The sequence below is a fragment of the Odocoileus virginianus genome, chromosome 31, assembly GCF_023699985.2.
Source record: "Odocoileus virginianus isolate 20LAN1187 ecotype Illinois chromosome 31, Ovbor_1.2, whole genome shotgun sequence".
NCBI lineage: Eukaryota > Metazoa > Chordata > Mammalia > Artiodactyla > Cervidae > Odocoileus > Odocoileus virginianus.
Window position 1 is genome coordinate 24,686,063 of NC_069704.1, and position 8,983 is coordinate 24,695,045.

Below are 8,983 nucleotides of genomic sequence, written 5' to 3' on the forward strand. Positions count from 1 at the left end.
ACTTCTAAGAGAGAAAAAAAAAAATGCTTCCTAATATCACAACACCAAAGATCTTTTACTAAGTCTCTTAGAAAATAGAGTTAAGGGGGAAGGGAGACTTTTCCTGTTCCTTCTGTATACACTCCACCCTTAAGGGGAGACTATGGAAACCCCTGTGACTGATGTCAGTTCCGTGAAAGTCAATCTACCAGAGCCAAGCAAATGCCCTGGAATCTTCTGGTCTTTGGAGTCAGATGGCACCTTCAGCTCCAAAAGGAAAGCTGGCTTTGTTTCATAGTAAATATGAGAGTAAGAACATTATGTTTAGCAAGCACACCACTTAGGTGATGTTACTGGTGCACAGGTTTAATTAAGGAAAATGTAATCCTGAGCCACATATCAAATTTTGATAGTTGAGGCTTTTCTTTTTCAAATATGTAGCCCAGGATTGAATTCACAATTACTTTGAATACTGTCTGTGGCCTTTCTCTATACTCCCAGGATCGGCACCCAAATTACTGCCACACTGAAAAATCCAGGAAAATAGGCCCTCATATGGGCTTCCCTGGTTGCTCAGAGGTTAAAGTGCCTGCCTGCAATGCGGAAGACCTGGGTTCGATCCCTGGGTCAGGAAGATTCCCTGGAGAAGGAAATGGCAACCCACTGCAGTACTCTTGCCTGGAGAATCCCATGGACAGAGGAGCCTGGCGGGCTACAGTCCATGGGGTCGCAAAGAGGCAGACACAACTGAGTGACTTCACTTTCACTTTCACTTTTTCACACTTTATTGGCTATGGTATCCCAAGGGCCACTACAATGTCTAATACAAATTAGATTCCTGGTAAGATTTGTTCGTACTGAACAAATAAAGATAACTCTAGGCTTTCCATGAAGTTACTTAGAACTAGAACCAAACCCCCCAAAATTACTAATTAATTTTAGAAGTATCTCAAGAGTCAGCATTTGACTTTTTCAATTAGAACTCTAGAGCAGATAGGTCAGTTCAGTTCAGTCGTTTAGTTGTATCCGACTCTTTGTGACCCCATGGGCTATAGCACGCCAGGTTATGAAGGACCCAGGTACCCAGTGGGTCCTCCCCTCTCCCTCTGTGAGCTCTGAGAAACCAGCAAGTCCCCTTTCAAGGAGGATGTAGCATCACATAAGAATGATGTGCCTTGGTTCCAGTTTGGCCTGCTGTATGGTCTACCTCTTCCTTTTGTATGCAGAGAGAAGCGGGCTTGCCCCCGGGTTCTTGTTAGATGTACCCCAGTACATCTAGCCCATTGTACTAGCAGTCGTCAGTGTTTCGGATGGTTTTGAGTTATTGTCGCAGTTTGTTCTAATGCCCAATATGTTGTCAGAGAAAGTGTGTGCATGTGCACACATGCAAGAAATTTGTATCATTTTAGATTTGGAATGGGGGAGATTTTTATCCCCAAAGCCTACTTGCTAATGTAAAACAGAGACAAGAAAGCATAGTTGTCAAACATAGTGACTTCCAGCTCACAGGAAGAAACTGCTAGGGGCAAGAGTGAAGGGCTTGCTTAGGTTATTCAAAAGCCGTCTTGCTGTTGTGAGGTTTTTTCAAGTTTCCTGGATCTTCCCATAACCTCACAGAAGGGTTACCAGATGTTAGATATATATCCCCAACATTTGAATGTACTGTTGGTTTTGTGTGGTCTTCTTCTCCGAGAAGAAAAGACATTATTTTTATTTTATACCATATGATATCAGATCCCTTCTGATGATGGTGTCTGAAATTTTTATTGCTGTTCTGGTTGTTTGGATTTTTTTTTTCCCTCAGTCCCTTTCCATTCTTTTTCTTCCAGGTATGTAGTAAGTGAAAGAGCTTTTTTTTTTAAATAATAACAATAAAGTTTAATATTTTTCAGACCTTACTGCTTGGCAGGCATTGTTTACATTTATCACTATATTTATCCTAGCAACCTCCCTATGAGATAGCTATACTATTATTAGCAGTCTTATTTCACAAAACAGTAAACTGAGGTAGAGAGAAGTAACATGACAAAGATCACAAAGACAGTAAGTGGAGAAGCAAAGACAGGATTTGCATGGCCGCTTAGATGATAACTATGCCAAAGCCTTTGACTGTGTGGATCACAATAAACTGTGGAAAATTCTGAAAGAGATGGAAATACCAGACCACCTGACCTGCCTCTTGAGAAACCTGTATGCAGGTCAGGAAGCAACAGTTAGAGCTGGACATGGAACAACAGACTGGTTCCAAATAGGAAAAGGAGTACGTCAAAGCTGTGTATTGTCACCCTGCTTATTTAAGTTATATGCAGAGTACATCATGAGAAACGCTGGGCTGGAAGAAGCACAAGCTGGAATCAAGATTGCCAGGAGAAATATTAATAACCTCAGATATGCAGATGACACCACCCTTATGGCAGAAAGTGAAGAAGAACTAAAGAGCCTCTTGATGAAAGTGAAAGAGGAGAGTGAAAAAGTTTGCTTAAAGCTCAACATTCAGAAAACTAAGATCATGGCATCTGGTCCCATCACTTCATGGCAAATAGATGGGGAAACAGTGGAAATAGTGGCTGACTTTATTTTGGGGGGCTCCAAAATCACTGCAGCCATGAAATTAAAAGACACTTACTCCTTGGAAGGAAAGTTATGACCAACCTAGACAGCATATTAAAAAGCAGAGACATTACTTTGCCAACAAAGGTCCGTCTAGTCAAGGCCATGGTTCTTCCAGTAGTCATGTATGGATGTGAGAGTTGGACTATAAAGTTGAGCACTGAAGAATTGATGCCTTGGAACTGTGGTGTTGGAGGAGACTCTTGAGAGTCCCTTGGACTGCAAGGAGATCCAACCAGTCTATCCTAAAGGAGATCAGTCCTGAGTGTTCATTGGAAGGACTGATGGTGAAGCTGAAATTCCAATACTTTGGCCACCTGATGCGAAGAGCTGACTCATTTGAAAAGACCCTGATGCTGGGAAAGATTGGGGGCAGGATGAGAAGAGGACGACAGAGGATGAGATGGTTGGATGGCATCATCAACTTAGTGGACATGAGTTTGGGTAAATTCCAGGAGTTGTTGATGGACAGGGAGGCCTGGTGTGCTGCGGTCCATGGGGTCGCAAAGAGTCAGACATGACTGAGTGACTGAACTGAACTTAAATGATGATGATACTATCAAGACTTTCATGGCATGACTTTTAGGAATGAAAGAACTTTTTTTTTGAGGAGGGGATAACCAATGGATCTGGAAAGTTTCCCAAGAAAGAAATAGAAAAGAGAATTTAAGAAGGAACAACTATATACTAGGGGCTTCCCAAGTGGCTCAGAGGTAAAGAATCTACCTGCTAACACAAGAGACGCAGGAGACGGGAGTTTGATTTCTGGGTCGGGAAGATCCCCTGGAGGAGGAACTGGCAACCCGTTCCAGTATTTTTGCCTGGGAAATCCTATGGACAGAGGAGTCTGGAAGGCTACAGTCCATAGGCTTGCCAAGAGTCAGACGTGACTGAGCACACATGCACATACTATATGGCTGTCAGAATGATTGAGATAAAAAGTACTAATACCACGAAGTGCTGGTGAGGATACAAAGCAACTGGAACTCTCAGACATTGCTGAGGATGCAGAATAGTACAGCTGCTGTGGAAATGGGTTTGACAGTTTATAGTTAAACATAAACTTCATATAGTTAAACACATACTTCCGACTTTTGGTTGCAACCTCATTCCTAGTTTTTTACCCCAGAAAAATAGTTCTTTTTACACCAAAATTTGCACAAGTTTTACATGTAATAACCCAAACCTGATAACAACTCAAATGTTTTTCAATAAGTGAATAGATAAGCAGACTGCAGTACAACCATACCACAAGATTCTGTCCAGCAGTGAGAAGAACACACAACTGATACACACAGAACTGGTGTCAATCACAAAGGCATTATGCTGAGTGAAACTTCTGAGCCTGGCTCAAGAGATTAAATATGGTATGACTCCATTTGTAAGACATCCCTAAAAAGACAAAAACTATAGTGATGGATTGACTTAGAGTAGAATTTCTTTCACACTGCTAATTCATTGTGTTTCTTAATTAAGATTTGATTAAACTTTTATTCATTTAATTCTGATCTGGTTTAAGTTTCTCATTTTTATGATGAGTGACAGACCATGAGCAGTATTTGGGGTTTTGCAAAAGCTATTTTGCTTGATCATCATGTTCCTCTCTATATGCTCTGGGCAGAGTTGGGATGTTGGGTGTCAGAATCCTCCACAGTCAGCTCCCAGGGGTGAGCTGGTGCAGCCTCACTTGATTTGTGCCAAATATATCTGCTTATCCACATTAGACATAGCTCTCACTAACACTAAAGCCATCTCCTTTGATTTGGGATTTTGATTTTTTCTCTATAGATTTGATCAGGCCTCTATTGAGTTTTGACCTGAATTTATTTCTGATTTCTTATTTAATGCGTTTCTACAATAGACCATGAGTCAGTTTTTCATAATCCCCTTAGGTTGAAGATTTCCCTCTTAAATATTGCTTCAATTTCAGAGAACATTTCTCTGGTCTGACCTATTACCTTCGTTGAGAGTCATCCCCATATTCATTGCCAACTGGACACTCATCAGCCAAGAGGTCCCAGAGGTCACAGCATAGAAGGTGCCAAATGTAAGTGCTCCAAGCACTTAGTTTATTGAGTCACTTTAAAACACAGAGATAAGCTAGGCAGAATGTATAGGATTAGTTAATGAACTCAGGATAAGGTGCAAGCAGGGTGGGAAGGCCATGCTCTGAGTCCTGCCAACACAGGATTCCTGTTGGGTGTCTATCTCTGCATCATTAGTGTTTCTGTTGTAATGCTCTAAGGACTGGAATTGAGATTTGAACAAGGAAGTGCAATCAGAGAAGGTGCCTGTGGCCAGCGAGACAAGGATGTCTGGTCCAGCAGCGTTTGGCAGTTAGCTTGCTAAGAAGCTATAGGTTCTAGTTGCACTTAGATGAAGGCCACATGGAACTTGAAAGGGTGGTTGAATTAAAACCTCATGAATATTTAGTACCCCAGTGCCTAATGGATATTTATAGTTGTGAATTTTAGATTTCTCTGAGTCTTTGCCTTCCTTCTCTCTCTGTGTTTAGCATACACAGACTCTGCTTGGGAACTTCTTCTCTTTATCTGCATATCCTAGGAATTTTGCCAATACCTTCCACTCCAAATGCTTATGATCTGCTTATCTACACTTATGTCTTACATCTATACTTATTTATCTTACATCTTTCCTCCTTTCCACTTATTTTCCTTTTTGCCCATTTATTTTATTTCTTCTATAGCATCATCAAATATGAACAAACTCAAAAATGCACTCTACACATTACCCCCACCCCAATGCTACTGAGAGATGGAGCAGGAGGTAGGGCGTCCATGTCTATGTGTGTGTTATCTCAGGTTTTCCTCTATTACTCTGACCTCTGTTTAGGGCCACTAGCTAATGTGGCTTTGCACCTGCAATACAATAAGCTTGCCAGTGCTGGGCTCCAGAACAAGACTTGTTCACTCAGTCACCGTCATTACTGGACACCAACTGGCTGTTAGAACTATTGGGTTAGCCAAAAAGTTTGTTCAGATTTTTTTCTCTAAGGACGTTATGGAAACACCTGAACGAACTTTTTAGCCAACCCAATACTTGCCTCCCCATCTTCAGGCCCAGACTTGATCACCTAACACTCAAGGCACAGAGAGGCAAAGAAAGCATACTTTTCAGATAGTTAGATCTAGATCCTAAACAGAGACAGAAAAGGAAGGGGCTAAGCCACAAACCCTGATTTTTCCCCCCAAACAACCAATGAGATGAATCCCTTCTCTTCCCTGGGGTGAAGAAAAGAGTGGGAGGAGAGAGAGCAAGAGCGTTGCCCCAGTGAGCTCCCTCCAAGTAGATGCCAGAGGAGTGATGATGGGAAGTCTTTGCTTTAAACCTCAGGCCTTTAGTCACCACAGTCTTATTAAAGTATATTATTCCAATGAGGTATTTCATCAATCACTATTTCTGTTCAGGCATTCCATTTATTGCCTCAAAATAGCATTCAAGTCCCGATTTTTACATTTAAAGTAGGTCCAGCTTTCTACTTGAGAATAAGAACTTTAAATAGCCTCATGTGTATAAGTGCACCGTGTACTAAATTTTCTCCTCTGGCTCTGTCCCTCTTCAAGGTGCTTCATAGGCACTGATGCCTCATATGGCCTATTATTTCCAGTCAATGTCTTGAGATAGTAAAACAGAATTTACTTGCTCTCCATCCCCAAAGTTTCTTAAAAATTTGTTCCTTAAGCAGTGTATCTACATAAGGAGCAAGTTAATACAATCAAGAATGAAATTTAAGTTCAAGGGAAAGGAAATAGATTTAAAATCAATGTGAATAATATATATATGTGTGTGTGTGTGTGTGTGTGTGCTTATATTCACTTAAAAACGAGTGATATTAAGTCCCTAAATTGCTTAGTCATTACATTTTGTAAATGGAAATCACCTTAGGGACTGTCTTGTCCAAATTTTTCATTTTATGAGAAGGGAAACTGGCATTCAAAAAATATGACTCATGTCAATCAGAAAAAATTTTTAGAACCAGTATGTGGTCCTGACTCTTTTCAGTATACCAAAATATTTACTCTGACAATATGGAGTTGGCTCCAGCATCACAAAAGAAGTTGTGAATAAGCAAGAATCTCAATGAACTAATGCCAGTGATATAGACACTCATTTTTAAAAGATCATTATTTAGACTTTTTATTGTAAAAAATTTCAGAAAGTAAAGTAATAAAATACACTCATCACTTAGTCAGTTATAGGAAAGGTCTGCCTTATACTTCAGTAGCAAACAACTCCAGTGCCTTCACAGTGACCTTGAAAGCAATAAAATATTCTACCATATGTTCAACATAAGTTGGTGGGAAGATCAAGGCTGTACTTTGTATATCATTTGGGCATCACTTGGGGGTCCAGGCTGACGAAGACTCCATAATGTTATGATACCTAAATCAAAACAAGAGGCTTCTTGGCTTCTTGTGGGACAGGCTAAAAGCAATCTGGGGAGATGATACAGGTGATTAAATGTTTACCCCTGAACTACTTTATTATTTCTGCCCACTCTCCTTTGGTGAGATCTAATTTTCTTTCCCAACTTCTCTTAGGTTAACTTCAAGAACATGGGGGAGTGTAATTCTCCAGGCATTAGAAAGTAGGGGCAACCAGATACTGGTGAACATTAGTAATGTCTGATTCTCCTCTATTTGCCTTATTAATATGTTGGGAGCAGGTTAAAATATTTCAGTGTAAGGTATCAGTTCAGTTCAGTCACTCAGTTGTGTCCGACTCTTTGTGACCCCATGGACTGCAACATGCCAGGCTTCCCTATCCATCACCAACTCCCAGAGCTTGCTCAAACTCATGTCCATAGAGTCAGTGATGCCATCCAACCATCTTGTCCTCTGTCATTCCCTTCTCCTGCCTTCAATTTTTCCTAGCATCAGGGCCTTTTCTAATGAGCTGGCTCTTTGCATCAGGTGGCCAAAGTTTTGGAGCTTGAGCTTTAGCATCAGTCCTTCCAATGAATAGTCAGGACTGATTTCCTTTAGAATTGACTGGTTGAATCTCCTTGCAGTCCAAGGGATTCTCAAGAGTCTTCACCAACACCACAGTTCAAAAGCATCAATTCTTCAGCGCTCAGCCTTCTTTATGGTCCCAACTCTCACATCCATACATGACTGCTGGAAAAACCATAGCTTTGACTATACAAACCTTTGTTGGCAAAGTAATGCAATTATAGTATTGCAATGTGAATTATAGATAGTACAGCAGTTCAACTCTACATATTTCAGTATGCATTTTTAAACATTAAGCTTTTGCTTTGTAATCATGTGATTATTATCATACCTAATAAAATAATAACTCCCCATATCACCAATATCAATTCATAGTTGTTTTCCAATTATCTCCAAACTTGCCTTTCTGTGTAAACACACCAGGATATGATTCAGGACTGTATATTGCATAATTATGTCCATTATAGTATCTCTTAGTAAAACACAGTCCCCCCTTTACCCCCCTCCCCACCCTTCTTCATACAACATTAACTTTTTGAAGGGACAGTTATACTGTGTTCTGTGTACTGATTTCTATTGTCCTATAGAAAGTCCCACCTCCTGATTTCATCTGTTTGTGTGCTTGTGAAGCCACTTCACTTTCTCCTTTACCTGTATTTCTCCATAAACCAGAGGCAAGTAGATAGGCTTCATTAAACTCAGATTAACCATTTTGGACAAGGACCCTCCTAAGGAATAGCACAGAGTTTGTATTTTTCCACCAAAGGAGAAGCCACTGTCTGGCTGCCCAATCTCTGTGATGCTGACACAGATCACAGTCAAGTCCTTCCATGGAGTGTTGTCATTGCCCCCTTTCTGACAATGAGCAATCTGTGCAGTGGTGTTTTGGCATCATGTTAGTTCCCCACTAAGCCTCACAGGAAAACATTTTAAGAAGCAATATTCATCTCCATTTGCAACGAAATGAATATCTTAGGCAGTGACATTTCAAATGCATACAGAGATGTTATGAAAATTAAGCAAGTCAACGTATAGAACTCGCTGTTTGAACATCTCAAGTCAGCAATGGAAAAAGTCCAAATTCTATTTTAAATGCCTCTCTGTCCAATTTTCTGGTGTGGTTGTGTTCTAGCTTTTTGTGATAGCACAGCTTCTTGGTTTCGCTCTTCCCCGCTCTGGCCTCTCCTTCTGCATGTTATTTACAGATTTCTTCTTGATCCTGGGCTTCCCAGGTGGTTCTAGTGGTAAAGAACCCGCCTGCCAATGCAGGAAACATAAGAGATGTGGGTTCAATCCCTGGGTGGGGAAGATCCCCTGGAGGAGGGCATGACAACCCACTCCAATATTCTTGCCTGGAGAATCCCAAGGACAGAGGAGCCTGGTGGGCTACAGGCCATAGGGTTGCAAAGAGTTGGTTTGGA